The sequence below is a fragment of the Eretmochelys imbricata genome, chromosome 14 (genome assembly GCF_965152235.1).
Source record: "Eretmochelys imbricata isolate rEreImb1 chromosome 14, rEreImb1.hap1, whole genome shotgun sequence".
Lineage (NCBI taxonomy): Eukaryota > Metazoa > Chordata > Testudines > Cheloniidae > Eretmochelys > Eretmochelys imbricata.
In genome coordinates, this window is record NC_135585.1 from 41,833,788 (window position 1) to 41,858,142 (window position 24,355).

A 24,355-nucleotide genomic window follows, 5' to 3' on the forward strand; every position below is an offset into this window, starting at 1 on the left:
GGGTTCGTCTTCCCTAAGTGAGGTCCTCGCGGTGAGAGTGTTGCATGCATGCGTGTGTGTGTGTCCGTGCCCTGCAATGCCTACTCTCTCCCCACCGCCTGCCTCCTGCCTGGACTGCTCGGGGGGTTGGGTGAGCTGATAACAGTGGGCTGTGGTCAGTGATCTTTCTGTTGGTGCATTTCTGGTGGTGGTGTTGCACCTGCATGGGGGAGGAGGGACGCAGGCAGTGAGTGACAGGGGGTTGCAAAGCTGGGGGGGGGCTGCAGCATAGCTTGGGCCAAGTTGGGGCCGGGGAGGACTGGGGAGTGGCCAGGCTGGGTTTGAGGTTGTGGGGGGAGGGAGTGGCGTGCACAGCACCACCGCTGTTGGCCAGTGATGCTTGGGGCATTTCTGGTGGGGTGGTGCGCTGTTGAGGGGGGTCTTTTGGGGGTCCGGTGGTATTACGGCTGTACTAGCGGTCGGCCACTGGCATGACGGACATGGACCGGTGCCCACCCAAAGCAGATTGGCTTGTTTTGGGTGATTTGGAGGGGTGGGGAACGTAGGCAGAAATTAAACCTTGTCTGTCTGAGGAGAGAAATGAAACTGATGTGTAAAAAGTTGCTTAAATCCACCTCCGATTTTGCTTTGGTTTAGTTTCCGTAATGGGGCTACTCAGTCTGCTGCCTCAATTTTGTCACTGGAACATAGTGACGCTGATCCAGGCTGGATCAAATCCAGGGCCCAACTACACCAGAATCCTGTCTCCAGCAGCAGTCGGCCCCAGGTGTCTCTGAGGAAGATGGAAGAACCACACAGTCGACAGATTCTACACACATAGTAAACCCAGGCTCAGATTCAGGTTTAAGGCCAGACCCCTCTCTGGACCTCAGTTTCCACATCTCTAAAATGGGGTCAATGATAGTGACAATGATAGGCTCAGCTCCCAACCCTAGCAGTTTGGCTGTTCCATCCCCTACTGTGTACTGAAACTGACTTGAAAGGACTATCCAAGCCCCTCCCAGGCCTGTTCCCATTGTGGGTCTCTCTCCTGGCCGAGCACAGGCTGTTCTTATGTCGTCCAACAGGCTTGGATCCTAGTTACATGCTGCTCCTTCTCATGTGACCCCTGGACTTATTCCCTTCACCTGGGGATAGGTTCAGTTGAGCTACTACCCCTTTCATGGCCATCTCACCCTGGGACAGCCTGAAACTGGAAACCTGTGCTCGAACGGTAACTGTTTGCTAGGAAAGGTGCTGAAGACACAATGGAAGAGGAAATCCTTTGGACTGGATTGAAATTATTCCAAAGGAAAGTGAATGAGAGAAAATGTCCAGCGTTATCCTCCTAGCGAAAGAAATAATTGAAGGTCAGAAAGGACCATTCTGTCCATCTTCTTTGTAACACAAGCCCTAGAACGTCACCGAGTGCTTCCTCCAGAAAACCTGCTACGTGGGACTGAGCCAGAGCACGACTTCTGGAAAGACATCTCCATGCATTAGAGCCAGCTGGTCAGAAAAAATCTTTCTTCTCCAGTGATGTGAAGTTAAAGGACACAGAGAAGAAGAAAACCTCGACTCGGGTTGTTACTGGAGCTGAAGCAGAGAGGCCAGGACAAACACGGCTAGGGCCCAGGACTGACTATCAGCAGATCTGCCATTTTCTCTTCCTGGCTTTTTGACCATGAGCCAATCTCTTTGCTTCTGTGTGCCTCAGTTTCCACGACTATAAAATAAAACTACTCAAGGTTATGTTTTTTTCTCTCCTGTTTTGCAAGGCAGGACACTTAGATACATTTGGGGCCTGTCTACGCTACCGGTCTAGAGTATATTTGTAAGCTGATGACCCCCACATGTTGTTCAGAAGCTGTGGATGACACAAGCTCCCTACGTTTGTTCTGTGCTTAGCCCCTAGGGCACAGCTGGGCTGGGCGGCCTTTTCTCGCTGTGCTGTGCGGAGCAGGTTCTGAGCACGAGGGATACGAAGGACTAATTCTTGAAAATAATTCAAGGACTAATTCTTGAAAATAAATATCAAAGAATCCTAGAATATCAGGGTTGGAAGGGACCTCAGGAGGTCATCTAGTCCAACCCCCTGCTCAAAGCAGGACCAATCCCCAATTTTTGACCCAAATGGCCCCCTCAAGGATTGAACCCACAACCCTGGGTTTAGCAGGCCAATGCTCAAACCACTGAGCTATCCCTCCCCGCAAATAGAACTGCAACCCAAATAAAAAATCACTGCTGCTAACATTGGTGGATGATAAAATAGTAGCAGAGTGGTAATTAATGATGAGGAGAGGGCAGTGACACAGAGCAATCGGATCCCTTGAGAAGCTGGAGCCATTCAAAGAAAACAAGTTGGAAAAGAACCAAATGAAGGGTCCTATAGCTAGTGACAAAGCATGCAGGCCACACCTACAGAGTGGGGAAGTGTATCCAGGAAAGCACTGACTGTGAAGAGGATTTAGGGCCATGCTAGGCAAGCCATTCAACATGAGCACCCAGGGGGATGCTGTGGTGAACAGGGCTAAAGCCATCATTAGATGTATGAAAAGAGCAGTGAGGAGCATAGGGAGGTGACACACCATGAGGAGGACGGATCATAGAATCATAGACTATCAGGGTTGGAAGGGACCTCAGGAGGTCATCTAGTCCAACCTCCTGCTCAAAGCAGGACCAATCCCCAATTTTTGCCCCAGATCCCTAAATGGCCCCCTCAAGGATTGAACTCACAACCCTGGGTTGAGCAGGCCAATGCTCAAACCACTGAGCTATCACACCCCCCCGTGAGCTATCACACCCCCCCGATCATGGAGTCCTGCATTCAGTTTCGGTGTCCACCTTTGAAAAAAGATTTGGAAATCTTGGAGATGGGGCAGCAAAAAGCAATAAAACGTTTTGTGGGCTGGAGAAAAATGCCTGTAAATGAGATATTGAAAGAGCTCAGCCTGTTTAGATGATAAAAAAGATCGGGAGGTGACGTCATTGAAGTGTTGAAGTGACTTCACGGAGAGAAAATATCGGGTATGAAAGGGCTCATTAATCTAGCTGACAAAAGCATAACAGTGGCTGGAAACTCAAAAGAGACCAATTCGTATTCGAAAGAGGGCACACATATTCAACCGTGAGGATGAATCACCAAAGGAACAAACTAGAAAGGGAAGTGGTGGGAATTCCCCACCTCTTGATGTCTTCTAATGAAGACGAGATGCCTTTCTGGAATGTGTGTAGTCAAAAACTAGCTACTATGCTCTCCAGAAAGCATGTGATATGCAGGGGGTGAGATGACATGCTCTAATTGTCTCTTCTGTCCATAAAGTCTGCTCATGTATGAAAAACTGAGCGTAGCATGGGGAGAAGCCTCTGATGTTTTACTGTGTTGGGCTTGAGCCCACAATGAACGCTCATTGAGTGGGGTGATCCAGGGGAAGCAGCTGAAACATCCAATGTGGATGGACAGGGGCAGGACATCAGCATTGCAAGGGAGGGGTGGGTGTGGCAGTGACATCACAAGGGCCTTTGGCAGGACCTCAGCCTATTGGACAAAGGTGGTGGGGAGGCGATGACCTCACAGAGAGATCTTGACATCAGCCAGGCAGGACAGGGGTGCAGGACAGGGGCAACCTCGGAGATCCCTGTGGCTTTGCTTCAGCACGTCTCCTTCTCGAGGTCTCTCCTGGAGGACTGAGAGAGCATTCACTTGCACGTTCGTGAGCGCAAGGAGGACCCTCTTCGGAGTTTTCTCCTTTTCTTGTAGTGGTTTTGCTCGAAAACAGACGTCCCTATAGAAAAGGTAAGAGCCTCGGAGAGGTTTGGAACCTGTTCAGTCTGATCTATCACGTGCCGTCTGATTTTTAGGAAAGGAAAAGACTCGATTGTGGGGGCAGTATTTTATTTCCGACCTAGGACTTTGTCCCTTAGAATTACTGGGGACGTTGGGGTTTCTCCTTTTTGTTTTCCCTTTTCCTGTCTCTCCCTCTTTTCTCGTCTTCTCTTGCATCTTTGTCCCTTTCCCCTGCTTTCCTTTCACCACCAGGACCTGTCTGTGCATGTGGAGTTGGGGATGGAGGGGGGGCGAGGGGGGTTTGCATTCCATCTCTCATTGCGGGAGGCCCTCCCAAAGACATGTGGCTGGAATGGTGCTCTAAGAGTGACTCCCTCCGGTGGTGACCCGGGACATCTGGTGAGAACTCTCAGCTTTCTGCTTCTCAGAGTCTCAATGCTGATTGGGGGAGCTTGGGGCTATTGTGAGGGAGGAGGCTCAGGTCTTTGTTACCCTCTTTTAAGACCAAGGAAATAGGCTGTAACCAAACATGTATTTGATTGCTCTTGCCGCTTTTCTCCATTCATTGTCTTTGAGTAATTCACGATTCTCTCTCTAATGGGCTAGTTCTTCTAAAACACTTACTAAAGAATTAGGTTTTAATAAAGCCAAATGCAACCCCATAGCTCCAGTAACAAAGGAGTCAGGTGGCACCCTACAGAATGGGGGACAATCCGATGGAAAGCATTGACCCTGAAAAGGATTTCGGGGCCATAGTGGACGAGCTGCTCCACATGATCTGTCAGTGTGAAACTGTGTTAAAAAAGGTTAAAGCCATTCTTGGCTGGATAGAGTAGTGAGGATGGAAAGGGAAGTGAAAGAGCATTGGTGAGACTGATGTTGGAATGTTGAATCCAGTTCTTGTGTCCACATTTTGAATATTATGTTAAAACAATTGGAGAGGGTACAGAAGATTTGTAAGTGAGTGATGGGGATGATGCCTTCTAATGAGACATTGAAAAAGCTCAATCTGTTTAGTATATACAAAAGAAGAAGGAGAGGTGAGTTGCTTGACTTCATGGAGAGAAAATGTTGAGTGTAAATGGCTCTTTTTATGTAGCAGAGGCATGACAAGACCCCATGGATGGAAGCAGAAATCAGAAAAAGTATAATGACAATAAGACCCAGATTTGTAAGAGGGTGGTTTGTCATTGGCACAAAGAACCAAGAGAAATGATGGCTTCTCCATCTCTTGATCTCTTTGAATAAAGACTAGATGCCTTTCTGGAAAACGCTGAGTAAAAGAAAAGCCCAGCTCTTCTGACATACAGGAGGCCTTAGGATACGCAGGGGATCAGATTAAATGCTCTAACGGTTCCTTCTGGCCATAAAGTCAACTAACTTGTGAAAACCTAATTGCGGCCTGGGGAAGAACCTCTGTGTTCGACTGTGTAGTCGGTGTCACCTCACAAGGAAGAGTCATTGAGTGGGATGATCCAGGGGAAGCAGCTCAAACATCCAGTGTGGCTGGACAGGGGCAGGACATCAGCACTGCAGGGGAGGGGTGGGTGTGGCAGTGACATCACAAGGGCCTTTGGCAGGACCTCAGCCTATTGGACAAAGGTGATGGGGAGGCGATGACCTCACAGAGAAATCTTGACATCAGCCAGGCAGGACAGGGGTGCAGGACAGGGGCAACCTCGGAGATCCCTGTGGCTTTGCTTCAGCACGTCTCCTTCTCGAGGTCTCTCCTGGAGGACTGAGAGAGCATTCACTTGCACGTTCGTGAGCGCAAGGAGGACCCTCTTCGGAGTTTTCTCCTTTTCTTTTAGTGGTTTTACTCGAAAGCAGACGTCCCTATATAGAAGGTAAGAGCCTCGGAGAGGTTTGGAACCTGTTCAGTCTGATCCATCAGGTGCCGGCTGATTTTTGGGAAAGGAAAACATTAGATTGTGGGGGCAGTATTTTATTTCCGACCAAGGACTTTGTCCCTTAGAATCACTGGGGACATTGGGGTTTCTCCTTTTTGTTTTCCCTTTTTCTCTGTCCCTCCTACTTTTCTCTTCTTGCTTCCTTTTTCCTTTTCCTCTGCTCTCCTCCCACCACCAGGAGCTCTGTGTGTGGAGCGGGGGCTGGATGGGGGGGGAGTTGTGGGAGGCCCACACAGAGAGGTGAGACTGGAATAGTGCTCCGAGAGTGATCCCCTCGGTGGTAACCAGGGCCATTCTTTGGGCTATTTGTTGAGAACCCTTAGCCTCCCACCCCTCAAAGTCTCAACCTTGATTGGCTGAGGAGGGGGCTATTGACAGGGAGGAAACTCTAGTCTTTGTTGTTCTCTTTTATGACCAAGCAAATAAGTCACAACAAGTTACATGTTTGACCAATGTGGATGCTGCTCTCCATTCATTGTCTCGGAGCAGTTCGTGATCCTCTCCAACATTCCAATTCTTCTCAAATACTTGCTGAATAATCACTATGAACAATTGTTGGTCTGTAGCTCATTTGAGAGCAACTCTGCTACTGACTGGCTGCATCAGCTAAGACAAGTCCCTGCTCCTTTCTCAGCCTTCGTTTCTCCTTCTGTCAAGAACGAATAACAATCCTCTCCCACCTACCTCGCCATGGGTGGATGCTGGGGATCCACTGAAGAGTGTCACTCGGAGCAGTGCAGACTAGGAGGTGTCCTATCACACTGAGCCATATCCGATTATGACCTAATATTCTATTGGTTTTGTATTTTATTCTTTTCAAATTGTGAAGAGCAACAACTACTTAGCTCAGACTGAAGCATCTCATCTAATTTTCTAGATCATAGTTGGTTTCAGAGTAGCAGCCGTGTTAGTCTGTATTCGCAAAAAGAACAGGAGGACTTGTGGCACCTTAGAGACTAACCAATTTATTTGAGCATAAGCTTTCGTGAGCTACAGCTGTCGAGAGCTACAGATGCATCCGATGAAGTGAGCTGGAGCTCACGAAAGCTTATGCTCAAATAAATTTGTTAGTCTCTAAGGTGCCACAAGTACTCCTTTTTCTTTTTGCTAGATCATAGTGTCTCCCCTTTGTGTACGACGAGACAGTTTAATGCACTGTGACAAACAATGATGCTCTTGTTTTGCAAACAAATATTTTTGCAAAGAAATTTCATCCTACTTCTTATGATTTCAAGAAACAAAGTGGTTTCGTCTGAATGGATTTTCTGACAGAAAACGGTTTCCATGAAAATGTTCACACCTGATTTCCTGGGCTTTATCCCTGCCTCCGGGGGGTTGTTGTCTGTTAGTTTGAACAGGAGTCAGGACTGTTGTCTTCTCTTTCTGGCTCTGTCACCGCTTTGCTGTGTGACACCTTGGGTAGGTCCAATGGGAATAGGGTCAATTCTCAAACTCCAGGCAGCAGGGAGCCTGGGTGAGATAAGGGATGTTAAGGCCGTCTGTGAAGGAGAAAGGGATGTTTCCAGGTGATGAATGTCAAGAATTCTAAACTTTGCTAAAATGGCTAGTCTCGAGAAACAAGAACTAGTTGGGGCCAAACTTGAACCATTGTCTTTTTTAAAGCCCATTCAGGGATGTGAGTCCCAGAGAGCCATAGAGAGGGGGAGCAACTTGCCCAAAGTCACACAGATCAATAGGCAGCAATGGATGCAGGAGTGACACTCCCTCTCAAAGGCAGGGGGACCAGACATTAGGGCCTGGTTGCAATTGCCAGCTGTGGGAGGGAGTGTGCGGCAGTGGTTAGTGAAGGGGTCCATCCATGGCTCTGACACTCAGTGTGACCCTGAGCTAGTAGCTGAGGTCCGTTTGCCATCAGTAGGGTTGGGGTCCCATGGCTACAGCCCAGTGGGTTTGGGAGGCTCCAGGAAGGTGTGTAAAGTGCTGGGATGTCAGGATCCTGGAGGCGCTGTCACCTCCACCCTAGGGCCGTGTTCTGCACCCCCCTGCTGCTGGCTGAGTTTCTCTGTCCCTTGGCAATCAGACAGACTCTTGTTTTCACAGCCAGTCGATCGCCCTCGTGTCATCACCCTGCCTGCTGGCTGGGCAGGGTAACTCCTGAGGTCACCATCCTCTCCAGCCTGCCTTGGGCTTGGAGAGTGAGGAGGAGGGCGAGGGACGTCTGCTGACCCTGAACATCCGCCATCCATTATCCCATCACTGAGAGCAAGTGAGTGGCATTCGGGTTCCTCGGTGGCTTCCCCTGTCTGTCTGGGGAGAGGCAGAAACGGGGAGAGACTATCTCCAAAGGGGGATTTCCTTTGCAAACAGCCCCCAAGAGCCCCTCACTCTTAGGCCAGGCAGGGGCTTCTCCAGAGCCATCTCCAGTGTGTTTGGAAAGGTTCCAGCAATGGGGCTCCCGGCTCTGCCCTTGTGGGACACTGTTCCCCAGGCTGAGAGTCTCGGAGCTGGGCCAGACCCTGTGAGCTGCTGAGCCTGGAAATCAATGGGGAACGAGGAGGGCCCTGGTCTTCCTGTGCCTAGGCTCTTTGTGACTTTGACGTGGGGAATGGTTTCCCAGGAGAAGTCCAGACTCCTGGGTTCTCTTCCTTCTCTAGCCGGGTGGGAGAGTGGCCTGGGACGACAGGAGCGGGCTGCTTGTCCAGAGGAACCGGTGGTGTTTGGGACTGACCCCACTGCTCGAAAAGGATGAGAGTTCCTGGATATTGCAGCAGCAGGGATTATGAGGGGGAACGTTGGGAGCAGATCATGCAATGAACTCCTGCTCGTGTGTGTAGATGGCACTCCCTGCACTCCTGTAGGGGCAGAGGGGGCTGCTGTTTGGAGCAGGGGGGAGGAGGGACAGAAAAGGCCCATGAGTGAAAGGCTGCCTTGAGCCCAGACTCACCCCTGCTCCCCGCTCGGTTCCAGGATGGCCAGGCTCCTGCGGATGTTCAGGAGGAAGGCTCTGCAGGTGGCCCCAGAGCCTGAGGGAAGCAGCTGCCATCTTCCCAAGGGGCAGAGCAAGCCCTGCGTCCCCGCTGGCGGGGAAGCAGGTCCCGTCCAGGCCAGACGGCGGAAGTGCCCGGCCTTCTGGAAAAGGACCCCGGCTCCTGGCGCAGGCGCCGAGCTGGGAGAGGCCCCGACCAGGCCCCAGTGGAGCTGGCCCAGGCTGCGGTTTTGCAGACAGGACCCAGCCCAGGAGGGGCGCCGGGCAGGGTGGCTCTGGGGCTTGTTATGTGGGCAGCAGCGGCCCCAGGAGCCCAGCCCTCCTTCCCATCAGGAGGCATCGCCCTGCCCGGTCTCTGAGGACCTTCCAGCCTCTGCAGGCCAGGAGGCGGAAGGTCCCTGTCCCAGCACCGGCAGCTCAGCAGGGGACAGTGGCAGCACCTGGGCCTCTGGCAGCAGCCAGGCCGATGGAGGCCACTGCTTTGTTCCAGGTGAGGAGCCAGGCTGGGCTGAGGGAGGGCTGAGGACGGGATGTGAACACCCTGGGCCCAGACGCTCTCCCAGGGATATGGGGGGGGGTCCCCAGCCCAGGAGTCTGGCCTGAGCCCCGCAAACCCCACTGAGAGCAGCAGCAGTCACACAGCTGCCCCTTCCGCACGGGGACCTGGGGGTGGGGGTGTGAAGAGCTGCTGCCACTTTGGTCCTTGCTGCTCCGGGGCCGGGGGAATCGGCACCTCCCCTGGAGTCCTGGGCAGTGGAGGGGGGCTCTGCTCTGGGCTTCTGAAGCTGTTGGGGGCTGAAGGCATCCCTGAGAGGGAGGTTTGGGGCCCCATCTGCCCTGGGTGCCTGAGGTGGGAAGGGGGGTCTGGAATCCTGCTCTGCCCACCACGCCCCGTCCTTCCCTCCCTGGTGCAGGGACCCCCCGGGATTCGGAGCAGGAGGAAGGGGTGGACATGGCCAAAGATGAAGCTGCTTTCAAGCTCATCCGAGAGCAGCTCCAGTGCAGAGATAAGGTACAAATGTTCCCCACCTGGGCTGGAACCAAGATTGCCCTGTCTCTTCCCAGCATCCCCACCCCCTGCCGAGGGTCTTGTCCCTCCTGATCCACCACCCCTAATGGGGCCCTTTTACATCCATGATGTGGGACCCCCAAGATGGGGGTGTTTGTCCCACAACAGCCCAGGTTGTCTCCCCCCACAGGCACTGTCCCAGTTCCTGATCCTGCTTGTGTAGGAGTGGTGGGGGATTTGGACAATAGGCGGGTCCCCACAATCCCCCATTGAAGCCTGAGCCCTGGAGCTGGTTTGGGTGGTGCAGGAAGGTCCCCAGCTAACAGGTTCTCTCTCACTATACCCCACTCCCGGTGGGTCCAGGACGAGGGGCAGCAGCTCCTGTTCCTTCAGGCCATCTACCCCGCATGTCTGGCTGCATGGGAGAGAGGGGAGGACACGCTGGAGCCGCACTGCTGCAAGGCGGCTGTGGTGAAGAGGATTGTGGTGAGTGAGACATGCCATACGGCAGGTGGAGGGAGGAGGGAGACGTGGGATTGGCAGGGGTATGGCTGGGCTAATGGGTAGGGACTGGGTGGTGTTGGAGGGGGCAGCTGAGGACAAGGATTGCTGGGGCTGAAGACTTGGGAGAAGAGAAGGGAAAAATTCTGAGGTTGGTCAGTAGTGGGCAGGGGGGGAATTGTGGGGCTGGAGGGCAGCTGAGACTGGGGGACAAAGAATCACATGGTTCCAGCTCGGTCGTCGGGATGGGGCTGAATGGGGGCAGTTTTGACAGGGAGGAGGAGAGAAGGGGATTGGGAGTGAGCTGGACAGGAATCCAGGAAGGGGGACAAGTCTGATGGGCAGGAAGGAATCGGAGGAGTGGGAGGTGGTGGGGGATCCTGCTGGCCATGTGGGGCACTGGCTGTGTCATCTCCTCACTGGGAGGTGTCAGTTGGGCCTGAATCTCACACGCTCCTTTGTCTCCTTCGCCTCTCACAGGAGCTCATCGAGGAGCTTCCCGATGACTCGTCACCCAGCGCCGTCCTCGCCCACTCCCTGGCTGCAGTGGGCTACCTCTGGTACCGAGACAGCCCCACCCCCCTACCCCGCCGGCTCCCCTCACCCCAGTGCTGCTCAGGCCCAAGGCTGGGAGTCACCGTCACTGTCCCTCCCAGGTCACCTCCCAAGAGTGGCGCCTCAGGCAGAGATGGTGGGGTGGGAAGGGTCACTCTCTCCATGACAGGGGCCTTGGGGAGGGGCTCACTCCTGGGCTCAGATACAGGAGGGGCAGCTGGCTCCAGGGAACAGGAGCTATTCCTGTCCTGCCACTGTCTGTCTGGGACGCCTTGGCCTTGTCATTCCCTAGCTAAGTGCCTCAGTTTCCATTCTCGCCAGCCTGTGCCTCTATCCCTCTGGCTTGGTGTCCGTGTTGGCGACAGTCCCACCCCTATACTGCACAGTCTAATACCAGCTCCTCTCTCTTGCCAGCACCATGAAACCTGCCCTGGAGCCAGCCCTAGAGACCCACTTCTTGCGAGCTGCCCTTCACTCCGTCTTCACCCTGGGCACGGAAAAGGACACCACCGGCATCCAGGTACCTCCTCCTCCTCCATCCTCCTCCTCTTCCAGAGTAGTCCTTGGTCCCTGCTCCCTTGATTCGCTGGAGCTCCAGCTTTAGGGGTGGGGTAGCGGAGATGGAACAAGCTGCAGGGTTGGATCTTTCTCTCCGGCAGGGAAGAGATTACCCCTCCCTGGGGGATTTCTTTCTTTCTTTCTTTCTTAAGCCGTGTTTTCCCAGAAGCCGAGCTTCCATCCATAGCAACTTGGCTGTTTCATACTCTTCTGCCTACAAGGCCCTCTGCAGAGACCTGCTAAGCTCATGGATCAAAGGTCTAGGGGTCATCAATTCTTGCGAATTGCCTGCAGTGCTATGTGAAGGAGAGAGTCCGGGAGATGTGTTTGGGAGTCTCCCCAGTGCTTCCCAGAGAGCCGTCTTCCCATCCTGTGGCAGGTGTAGGCCCAGGTTCCCTAACTCTGACCCATGCTTTGCAGGCTCTGCAGAAAGTCATCCCAGAGGTCCTGGATGCCATGCTGGGGAACCTGCTGGCAGAGTCCCCAGACACAGACAGGCTCCACTTCATCTTGGAGGTGAGCCCCATTTGACCGTAAGTCTTTGGGGGACTGATAAGGAGAGACTGGAAGATGCATTTTCTACTCTCCTAGCTGGGTCCTAGCCGGGTCCCCAATGGGCCGTCCTTGGCTGGGGAGGTCAGAGCAATGTAGTGTCAGGTCCTTCCTTCTTGAGGGACAGAGGAAGGAGCTGGGACTTCAAGCCAGAGCTCTGCCTGGTTCTGCTGAGCACTAAGTACAGGGCTCCTGGCTGTCCTGGGGAGTGAGATTCTGAAAACGCACCCTTCCCCCACCCCTCCAACACACCGAGCCCATGAGATTTGGGAGATGGTTCTCAGAGAAGAGGCACATGCTCCTTCCTACAGAAACAGGAGGAGCCCAGGGAATCAGCCCTTTCCTCTGATCTGCTCTGAAATTCCTGGGGGGATTGTGCTCTCAGTCACTCCCTACATCCCCCCAAGGATTTGCATACCAGGGAAGGGCCAAGGGTTCAGTCTCCTTTCTGGTGAACTGTTCAGGAATTAGGCGTTCTGGGAGGATGGGACCAGCCCCGACCCCGAACTTTGTCCCAATCTAGAGAGACGCTGAGAAGTTGTGACCTGAAGGGTACAAGCTGCATCTTGGGGGAAAGAATCCACTTCTAAAGCTCTGCCATCAAGGACTCAGATATTGCCCCCTGCGCAGAATGTCTCAGGCCCCTGGAGCTGGGGGCATGGTGCTCATTTGCAAAGCAGGTGCAGCTGGCCACTGAGTCTGACCTGCCTCCTTTCCCCACAGCATGTCAACCTCTGGGTCGTGTCCAGGGTGTCCCAGGAGCGAGCCAGGGCTATCAGGAGCAGCACAGCCCTGCTGAGATACACAGTCACCCTCCCTGAGTTTGACGTAAGTGAGCTCCGAGCCCAGCTTGCTGGCTCCAGGTGGAGGCGGGCTGGCTCCAGTGGGCTGCAGGATCTGCTGCTGCTGCTGCCGGGGCTGTGGCTTAGGAGGGTTCTTCATGGGGAGGCAGAGTCAGAGCAGGACTGAGCTAGGTTTAAGTCAAGTTCTTCTTGTCCTGGTTCAGTGTTGTCCCTGGGCCTTTAAGGGGACCATGCTCCAGCCCCTGCTTGGCATCCCAAAGCAGGTGCGGGCTTCCTTGGCAGCAGAGCAAATGAAGGGTTGATCTCAAGCTCCTCTCCAACAGCATCTCCTGCAGAGGGGCTAAGAGGAAGGAGCCCTCTGGCCCAGGGGGGACAGGGAGCTGACAGGAAAATGCTGATGGAGTCCCCTCTGCTCTCCCTTCCATTAGATCTCAGGTGAGTTCCCTCGGATGGGTCACCATGTGGCCCAGCTGGCTCTGTTTGTCAGCGAGCCAGACAAGGACATCAGCCGGCAGGCCAGGGAGGGGACTTACCGGCTCTACCAGCTGCTGCTCCAACAGAGGGGTAAGGAACCCAGCTGGGACACGGAACCCAATAGGGGACTAAGAGTGACCACAGGTTGATAATGGGACCCCAGACCATTTGTCTCAGACTGACCCCAGCCGGAGGACAAGTCTCTCTCTGCCTCTGTTCTTCTCCACTCCACTGTGCAGCCACCAATGGGCTTGGAAGGACACAGAAACTGCAACCAGAATGAGGAGAAAAGTCTCTCTCTCTCTCTCTCTCTTCCAGGCCTGACCATACATGAGGCGGAAGATCTCTGGTGCTATGACTGGCACCAGGACAGCAGGCTCTTGGGTTACAAGAACACAGCCAGAGTGGGGGAGGTAAGGGCACTGTGCCAGGGCATGACACAGCTCAGGGAGTGTGGCTGGCTGGCTCCCTGCAGTGGATGCCTCCTGGAGACAGGAAAAGAGCCCACTCCTTATTTCCAGCTCAGAGTTCCTCATCCAGCAACCAGTGGGACAGACTGGTGCTAAAGGTCCCACATTGGAACCTCGCTAGTTGCCGTGATTTGAGGAGAATCCCCCGTGGATGAGTTAAGATAGGATTATGGCTCTGGGTGTCTCTCTGCTCCTTGTCCCCCTGGCTGATCCCCAAGTGTCTGAGAGGAGAGCACTGGCTCAGCCAGTCACGATTGCTTGATCAGACCCTTGTTGAATTCCCTGCACCGTGTAGAAGCAGAGAAAGGAGGTGGGGTTTGCCCAATTCCATTGCCGGTCAGGAAGCAGAATGCCCCAACCTGGGAACTGGGTAGGGGACATAGTGAGCTCCAGAGCCAATATGGACCACATGGGCCCCCCTCATGTCTCCAGACCTGGCCAGGGAATGGCAGAGTATCTGGACCTCAGCCACTGTTCCAAAGAAGTACATTGTCACTGAGACAAGTTGCGGCTACTTGCTGCACAAGTAGAAAATCAAAGACAACCCCCCACCCCCGTCTCACAACTGTGGTGAGAATATCTAAACCTTCGAACACACAGTAACACAGTGCCCCCAGACTGGAGTCAAAGGTGAAATGGGTGATTTCCACAACATCACAGAGGAGGCCTTGGAATGGCTCCTGGATGGACAAGAGCATCTACAGAATGCTCCTCCACAGACGCCCCGTGAGAGAGACTGTGTGAGCTTGTCCCGCCTCCCACAAGCTGAATTGCTGCAGCGGAAGAAAAGTCTCTGAGGAGCGTCTGGGATGGGGACTGGGCCATGAGTCTCCTTGTCCTTGTCAGGCTGCAGGTTGGATTCCCCTTGAAGAAACCAAGGAGCTGCAGAGACCATAGCCAGCAACTAGAGAAATTACTTAGCTGGGGGAAGAGACCTCTGGTCTGTCAGCTCCAACCCCCTCCCCCCAAAACAGCACACGCACACTCCTCTAGCCGCTGAGGTGCAGGAGATCTCTCTGCTGGAAGCAAGACAGGGTCCCCTGTCGTCTCTGTGCCCTGCACAGCAGAGTGGGCCTGCTCACACACATTAGAGATCCATTTCCAGCCCATCCTGGCCCCTGCCATAAATTGCCTTCCCGAAAGAGCCACTGGAGGCTTTGGTCCCTCAGCATCTGCCACCTTTTAATAAAGGGGCTTCCCTGAGCCCTGGGACCCTGAAAGCCTCCTGGGGAATGAAGTGCCTTGGCCACAGCAGCTCTCTTCCCCGCCCTTTGGGGTACTAGACACCATTGTACTGCCAGGACTTGGAGGCTGGCTCTGGGCAATCTGCTTGATCCTCGTGTCCTCTTGGTTTTAGGTCTTTGGTAAATTTTTCTCCGTCGAGCAGAGAAGATCCTTCCTGCGGACAGCAGTGCTGGCCATCCACGACCCCCTGCTGCGTGTCAGCCAGGCTGGGCTGGTGCTTGTCTACTCCCTCCTGGGGGAAGCCCAGCAACTGATGGGGGACACAGTAAGCAGCTGTAATCGACTGAGGAGCTTGGGGTGGGGCCCAGGGCCCCATTCCAATCCTATCGGCATTCGCTGGCCTGGTAGCAAGGAGCCTAGTGGGGACTTCTGGACTTCATGAACTTCTGTTCTTAGGCTGTGGTGCTCTGCTATCATTCCTGGGAAGGACAGGAGAGTCCTCTAAGTGCCCTCTGGGAACCTTTCCTGCCCCACAGAGCTGCACCCATTTCCCCATGGCCTAGTGTCCATGTCACCCGAGCCACCATCGAGAGTTACTCCCATCCCTGGCAGCCTGGGAGGCCAAGGACTGACTGGTGACTGAGCAGGAAGGGCTGAGGCACATGGGCGTGGGAAGCTGGTCTTGCTGCTGGTAGGGCTGGACCCGCTCTCAAGAGATCGGGAGGATTCAGTCAGCAGGGGCTGCTGACCTGCCCCGTTCACCAGGGCTGCCATCAGCTTTTGTCACTGGGGTGACTTGGGGAAAGGTCTCAAGCTCTCCCCATCCCACTTCACTGCTGCCAGAATCCCTCCCACCCCCCGCCACCCTTCCAGAGCCCCCTCTCTGCCCTACCTGGGTGGGGATGGAGGTAGGGGTGGAGGAGAGGGTTCTCTGAATTTGAGCGGTGTCCCCAGGTGGGTTAGAGGTGGAACAGCTGTCAGGGGCACTGATGGGGAGGTGGCAGGAGCTCACCCGACAAGGAGGGGGGTTGGCACTGGAGATCACTAGAGAGGACAGCAAGCCTCCATCCTGGGGGTCAGGAGGGTGAATCCACCACTCAGACATGAGCAGCTGCTGGGTGGAAATGATGGCGCTGGTTGCAGGTGCCCTTCATCCTCCCTGATTCCTGGGGAGTGTCTCAGTCTCTGACATGTTCTCGTTCCCCTGCAGCACGAGGATGTCACAGCCAAGGTCATGGGCCAGCTTCACATCATCCGGCACTTGCACCAGATGCCCGAGGCGCTGCAAGGGCTGTGGCTCATCTGATGCTCTTAAAGGTTCCCCTCCCTGTTCAGCAAGTCCCACTCCCTGCTGCAGGTACTGCTCTGTCTCACTGTAAATGGGGGGCTAGTGGAAGCGGAAATGGAGGCCCCTGGCACTCACAGAAACTCTCTCCCCTCTCTGTGGAGCTGGGTCCTTCCCTCGGCCCCCCAGATACCTTCATCTGGGGCAGGAGCTCTTTCCCTCACACCCATACCCCTCCTCTCTTTCCTTGATCTCACCCCCATCCCATTCCCCGTGCTCCCAGACAGAGATCTTCCTGCCCCATATGGCGCAGAAGGACCTTTGTGTCAGGGCTACAGACTGTCTGCCCAACTGAAGCTCAGGAAGCTCCACATTTGAGGAGGTGAGGATGGGACAGAGGCTCCGGGCTAGCTTCATCTCCTGCCCTTTATTCTTCCTTTGGCACTTCTCTGGGCTCTCAGAGTCTGACATGAAGAGGAGCCTCCTCCCCCCATGTCTTCTAGGCCCTGGGGTGTGTGACACCCTCCCAGATGGGTGCAGTCAGAAGCTGAGCCACCTCAGGGAGCAGTGGGGACAGGTCCCTTGTCCTATGAAACCAAGCAGTGGTAGTTCTCAAAGAGGCTGAGAGGGAAGAGCCCGCTCCCTCATGGAGGTAAGAGCCATTGACTTCTTTGGGCATATGGGTTTCTTGGGGGAGAAATAGGATCCCTGCTGCATAGCCTGGCTGGGAGCTTCCCCCATTCCTGGGACAGAAAAATCTCCATCAATGTGCCACCCTTGTTTTTTTCCTAGCAAGAGGCTCCCAGAGAACTCCTCCTCAAACCTGTTCTCCTGGGAGCGTTTCTGGGAGGAGGCTCCCGTCCTTCAGTCTCCAACTCCATCATGCAGTCTCTTTCACCTAACATCTCCGCTCTCCAGCTCCACTTTCCGCAGCAGGACAAACGGACCTTCAGCTCCTAGAGAACAGACTCTGACCTCCTTCTGATCAGCAATGGGGTTTCACCATCCCCTCAGCCAACCTGTTAGCTGGGCTGGACCGGATTTGAAGGAGGAGGGTATCTAACAGGGTGGCTTGGCCTATGGCTGCCTAGCCTGGGGCTAGGCCAAATTGATGACCACAAGTGAGACCCACCTGAGAGGAAACAAGGGAAAACAGCAGCAAAAGTACAGAAGCAGAGCGAGCTGTTCAGTAGACGGCCTTGGTCCAAACCCTGGAGTCCAGGGTAGGACTGGCTTCTCTCACCGTCCCTAAGGAAGGGGATATAAAAGACCCTAGAAACCCAAGAAGGGCAGGCCCAACCGAAATCAGGCTGAGGAAGAACTCCCCACGAGGGTGGAAGGCCTTGTTTCTGTTCAAGACATTTTTGGACTTTGTTTGCAAGGAGCACGACCCAGGAAGGAGTGGAGTAAAGGACAGTCACCTGGTTGGAGGGCTGAGTTCCCAGCCAACAAAGTGCAAGAGTGAGTATCAGTGGGGTTGCTAGCCCAGCTAGAAAGCGGTGACACGAGGCCTGGCCAGCATCTAGCGGTGAGTGAACTCTTGTACACACCCAAAGTGGCTGTGTCTGGAGTCCTGTGTAGCCTCTTCTGTGGGAAGTTCCCATGGGTCAGTGGGGCCGGAATCTCTCGAGCTCCTTTGGTCTCTTTGTGCTTGATACGAGATGTCTGGTGAACTGCCCTTGAACTCTGGTCCCAGCACCGGTCATAAATTATTTGCTACCTTCAGAGAGACAGGGCACAGCTCAGCCTGTTGGGTAGGCTGGAGACTCAAACTTCACTCGAACACACAACACTGAGGTGGTTCGGGAAGCATAGTGACAAAGAAGAGATTTAAGTGATACTAAGCAAGAGAAAGAGACAAATTTCAAAGAGAGAAACAAAACACAACACACTTTGTAGTGACTAAAACTGAATCTTAACAAGTCACAATCTTTGCCTTAGCAGTTTCCAGATGAACGTCTCAGCTTTCCTAACAGACCTTCTTTGATGTCCCTGTAGGGTAGAAAACTTCTCTGTCGAATCCGCTGATTTGATTGCTTCGTCTTCTGGTTTCAGACCCTCTGTTCTCCTTCTGGGGTGCCTGGACCCTGATTGTAACATCTCTCTGGCCCAGCCTCTTACACAGATATGTGCTGCAGCCAACCCAGCGCAGGGAGCAGTGGGGACAGATGATCTCCTCCTATCAGACCAAGCAACATGGGTCCCATTGAGGCTTAGATGGAAGATCCCAGGCATCTCCTGGAGGTAAGAACCGTCCACTCTTCTGGGCACTTGGGGCTGTTGCAAGAAAGAGGGGGCTCCTGTTCCATCGCCTATTTGTCCTCATGACTGTGTTTTTTTCTTCTCAGAGGATGCGTCCGGGACCCTGGAGACTGTTTCGTGCAGGAGGTTTGAGCGGGGAGAGTTCACTCACTGTCCTGACCCCTGGGTCATTAACCCGGGTCTGCAGGGTTCCTGGGAGCAGCCAGCCTCCAGCACACCACCTGGAAGCCTACGAAAAACTGCTTACCTAGGACTGACGAAGTCCAGACCCAGTTTGAGGCTCTTATTGGCAGAGTCCCAGAGCAGCTTATCGGCCCCCCGGGACCTCCTTAAACCAGCAGCAGGAACAAGAAGCTGTCTGAACAGCCGCGCTCCTCCCCGGCTCTGGACCGTGTGTTGGCTGTTCCTGCTCCCACTCCCCAGGCTTGATTTCCTGGCATCCGGACTCGGGGTGACTCATCTGACTTGAGATTCTGAACACAATTTGGTCTTTTGCTTCTGACCACTAGGTCTGGCTGCCCATGACCCAGCCATGACACTGACTTTTCTTCAATTCCTTCAATGCCCTTTTCTGCTCTCCAGCTCTGCTCTCCCAGCAAGACACATCGATCCCTTGGCTCCCAGAGTCCTGCTTGCCTGCTAGTCAAGGGCTCAGGGGGAATGCTTGTCTTGCCCCCACCACAGCTTCTTTTCCTCGGGGGGTCTCCCTAGCGCAGAGGAGAATCCATCCTGGCAGCAATTCAGGAAGTCACAGAAGGGACGGTCTGCTCAGCTCCCTCTGCAATGCCACTGCCCGAGACCATTAGGAGTGGGTGCCCAGTGACTGCGCCGGCAGCTCCTTGAGAGACTCCTGGGGGCAGGGTAGTCGTGTTTCACGGTGACCGCGGGAAGCCAAGCAAAAAGTGCGGCATTGAGGAGACTCTCCTGCTGTCCCAAATGGTTTCTGTTCTCCTGCATGGTCAGACCGTGGGGCCGGGTGGCAGAATGTGGAAGAGCTGTTTGGTGATGAGTCAGAGGATTCACCATACAGGTGCAACAGCTGCAGATCCTGGAGTTCCTCTGGTCGGGTTACCATGCGTCCAGATTTTCCCGGACATGTCCGGCTTTTTGGGTTTTCAATCGCCCTCAGGGAGGAATTTGTCAAACTCTCCAAAGGTCCAGGATTTCCCTCCCAATGCAGGTTTCAGAGTAACAGCCGTGTTAGTCTGTATTCGCAAAAAGAAAAGGAATACTTGTGGCACCTTAGAGACTAACCAATTTATTTGAGCATGAGCTTTCGTGAGCTACAGCTCACTTCATCAGATACATACCGTGGAAACTGCAGCAGACTTTATATATACACAGAGAATATGAAACAATACCTCCTCCCACCCCACTGTCCTGCTGGTAATAGCTTATCTAAAGTAATCGTCAGGTTAGGCCATTTCCAGCACAAATCCAGGTTTTCTCACCCTCCACCCCCCCACACAAATTCACTCTCCTGCTGGTGATAGCCCATCCAAAGTGACAACTCTTTACACAATGTGCATGATAATGAAGTTAGGCCATTTCCTGCACAAATCCAGGTTCTCTCACTCCCTCACCCCCCTCCAAAAACCCACCCCCATACACACACAGACTCACTCTCCTGCTGGTAATAGCTCGTCCAAACTGACCACTCTCCAAGTTTAAATCCAAGTTAAACCAGAACATCTGGGGGGGGGGGGGGAGGAAAAAACAAGAGGAAATAGGCTACCTTGCATAATGACTTAGCCACTCCCAGTCTCTATTTAAGCCTAAATTAATAGTATCCAATTTGCAAATGAATTCCAATTCAGCAGTTTCTCGCTGGAGTCTGGATTTGAAGTTTTTTTGTTTTAAGATAGCGACCTTCATGTCTGTGATTGCGTGACCAGAGAGATTGAAGTGTTCTCCGACTGGTTTATGAATGTTATAATTCTTGACATCTGATTTGTGTCCATTTATTCTTTTACGTAGAGACTGTCCAGTTTGACCAATGTACATGGCAGAGGGGCATTGCTGGCACATGATGGCATAAATCACATTGGTGGATGTGCAGGTGAACGAGCCTCTGATAGTGTGGCTGATGTTATTAGGCCCTGTGATGGTGTCCCCTGAATAGATATGTGGGCACAATTGGCAACGGGCTTTGTTGCAAGGATAAGTTCCTGGGTTAGTGGTTCTGTTGTGTGGTATGTGGTTGTTGGTGAGTATTTGCTTCAGGTTGCGGGGCTGTCTGTAGGCAAGGACTGGCCTGTCTCCCAAGATTTGTGAGAGTGTTGGGTCATCCTTTAGGATAGGTTGTAGATCCTTAATAATGCGTTGGAGGGGTTTTAGTTGGGGGCTGAAGGTGATGGCTAGTGGCGTTCTGTTATTTTCTTTGTTAGGCCTGTCCTGTAGTAGGTAACTTCTGGGAACTCTTCTGGCTCTATCAATCTGTTTCTTTACTTCCGCAGGTGGGTATTGTAGTTGTAAGAAAGCTTGACAGAGATCTTGTAGGTGTTTGTCTCTGTCTGAGGGGTTGGAGCAAATGCGGTTGTATCGCAGAGCTTGGCTGTAGACGAAGGATCGTGTGGTGTGGTCAGGGTGAAAGCTGGAGGCATGCAGGTAGGAATAGCGGTCAGTAGGTTTCCGGTATAGGGTGGTGTTTATGTGACCATTCGATTACTTTAGATAAGCTATTACCAGCAGGACAGTGGGGTGGGAGGAGGTATTGTTTCATATTCTCTGTGTATATATAAAGTCTGCTGCAGTTTCCACGGTATGTATCTGATGAAGTGAGCTGTAGCTCACGAAAGCTCATGCTCAAATAAATTGGTTAGTCTCTAAGGTGCCACAAGTACTCCTTTTCTTCCTCCCAATGCAGCACTCTGGAGGCCGGGGGCGGGGACCTGCATGCTCTGCAGGGGAGCGCGGCACTGTGTCTGGCTCCGCACCCCAGACACAGTGCTCTGAGCAGCAGGCTAAGGGGGCCGGAGGGCTGGAGAAGGGGCATGGGGTCCCAAGGGACAGTCAGGGGACAGGGAGCAGAAGGGGTTGGATGGGTCAGGGGTTCTAGGGGGAGCCTGTCAGGGGGTGGGCATAGGGAGCGGGTTCGGGGGAGTCAAGGGACAGGGAGCAGGGGGGGTTGGATGAGGCGGAGGTTTGGGGAGGAAGTCAGGGGCAGGGAGGGTTAGATGGGTCAGGGGTTCTGCGGGGGCAGTCAGGAAACAGGGAGTGGTTGGATAGGTGTGGGAGACCTGGGGGTCTGTCAGGGGGCGGGGGTGTGGATAGGGGGCGGGGCAGTAAGGGGACAGGTAGGGGGTGGACTTCTGGGGGGGGCAGTTAGGGTGGAGGGGTCTAAGGAGGGGGCAGTTGGAGACAGGGAGAAGGAAGGCTTAGATAGAGGGCAGAGTCCTGGGAGGGGGCGATCAGGGGAAAAGGAGCAGGGGGGGTTGGATGGGTTGGCAGTTCTGTGGGGGGTAGTCAGGGGGCAGGAAGTGGTAGGGAGGAGATTGGGGGCAGGGCTACCACTCCCCCCGCCTCATTGGAGTGTCCTCTTTTTTGAAAGTTCAAATATGGTAACCCTACTCTATTGGCCCAGCCTCCACTCCTGAGAGTTCAGGCAAACCTCCCCCTGTTCTCAGGGAGTCTTTGGCTTTGGTGGCTGGGCCTGCCTGCCGAGACAGAGGACTCAGTGTTTCCATCTGGCTGCTCAGTTGCAAATGCAGCCGTCCAAAGACGTGAAGAATGGAAGCGAAAGAGCAAAGCTGGACCATCCGCTGAGCTCCTGCAATCAAGTGAGCCCAGCCTGGGAGAGACGAGGGAAAGCGGCCAAGGTGGCTGGTGGCTGCAGGGAGCCAGGGGAGGAGAAATAAATAGTTCATGATGAATCCTAAGGGCTTTGTCTTGTGTGGTGAAGGGTTTAAAATGGGTCTAGTTACTATCACATTCAACTTTACAATCGCTGTGTGTGATTGAAGGGCAGGTCTGGAAAGGTCAGAGGTCCCTCGAGGAGCTTCAAGTCTCCGATTCTGTCCCTATTGCCTGCTTTGACCAGCTGATCTCAACCCAACACATCCCTCAGGTGGTAGCAGTGGTGAGCTCTTTCCCTCTTTTTCTGGATTAGCCGCCAGCATGGGGACAGGATACATGTGGCCAAGGAAATGGACAGGCATGGGGGTCACGTGCAGAGGCATGCAGATAACTTGCAGAGTTGCCTGTTATTGCAGCTCCCATGTGGGAAGCACGGTAGGGTACCGTGCACTCCGGGGCACCATTTCCAATTCTGGTGATGGCGGGGAGGATAATTTCACCATGATTCCAGGGGCTACTTAGGCACCTGAAAACTTTAGTGTTTTGGCAGATAACTTAGCAATGAGCTGACAGGAACACTTGCCAGACTCTTTTCCAGGGAAGACAGCTATAAGAATGGATCCAGGGAATGGTTCTGTATCTCTGAGCTGTTTGGACACTTTCAGGGAACATTCCCAATGCAAGACAGAGATCCCCAAAGTTATCCTGGGTAACCCTGAGAGACTTATGGAAAACTAGCAGATCCCACATCTCTGTTGTCACTTTGCACGGACAAACTTGGACTGTCCCAACCTGTTCATGTATTTTACCTGCTTTAACTTCTCAAGAACTTTCATATATAAAAGAAAGAAAATTAAATAAATGACGTAGTACACCGATATAGGGCCGTAGCGTAAACCCGACCTCAGAGTTGTCCCATTGAAATGGAATTATTCACAGCACTAATTAAAGTTAAACCTGCATGTAAGTGTTAAGCCGAGATTAAGGCCACAGTTTATGAGAGGTGCAGACGCAAGAAGAGAAGAGCTGTGCAAAGACTGAAATACCACTTGGAACTTGGCCCAAACAATGCATCATGAAAAATAAACTCATCCTGTTATACAGTAATAGAGCTGGTTCAAAAGGATTTTACACTGACAATGCAACCTTTGAACTAAAAATGCCACTTTGGATTACATTGTTCATTTGAACAAAGTTCCCTTTTTAAAAAAAAACATTTTGGATTTCTCTGCCCACTTGAGAGAGAAGGTGGAGTTTTTCCCATCAAAACTAAACAAAAATTTGATCATTAAAAACATTTGCAAATAAGTTTGAAGAATATGGCGGGGGGGAAGGGGGAGTGGTTTCTTCTTCAACTTTCATGAACCTCTCCACCCTTGCTATTTTTGACCAGTTCTAATTATGAATAAATGTCTGTATGTACATGAATAATAAATATGACTGCTACTGAAACATTTACAAACAATGGCTCTCATCAGGAGCACTAAGGTCACATTACGTAGAGAAACACCCAGGCCTGCAGGGCTCACATTCTCAAAGACATAAACCGCCCCAGGACGGGAATGTCACACACAACACAACGTGACTGGCCCGGATAGGTTAGGTGCGTGTTTTGCAGTTGCTGGCAAATTGTGCTTTTTTGAGGTCGGGGGGAGGTGGGGGAGGTTATATTTGAAAGGAGTTCTTCATCCTCTCCCACTCTCCTCCAGGGGTGCCGGAACAGGGGGGACCAGGGCCCACCACTTTTTACTGGCCATAAGTGTGAGCGACTGGATGAGTGGGGAGAGAAGGGAGCTGGGGGGGGAGGGGCGGGGTTTTGGAGGCAAGGGGCGGCGTGAAGTGGGAGCTCAGGGACCAGGTGCTGGTTCCATGTGCCCTTCATCCTCCCTGATTCCTGGGGAGTGTCTCAGTCTCTGACATGTTCTCGTTCCCCTGCAGCACGAGGATGTCACAGCCAAGGTCATGGGTCAGCTTCACGTCATCCGGCACTTGCACCAGATACCCAAGGCGCTGCAAGGGCTGTGGCTCATCTGATGCTCTTCAAGGTTCCCCTCCCTGTTCAGCAAGTCCCGCTCCCTGCTGCAGGTACTGCTCTGTCTCACTGTAAATGGGGGGCTAGTGGAAGCGGAAATGGAGGCCCCTGGCACTCACAGAAACTCTCTCCCCTCTCTGTGGACCTTGGTCCTTCCCTCGGCCCCCCAAATTCCTTCATCTGAGGCAGGAGCTCTTTCCTTCACACCCATACCCCTCCCCTCTTTCCTTGATGTCACTCCCATCCCATTC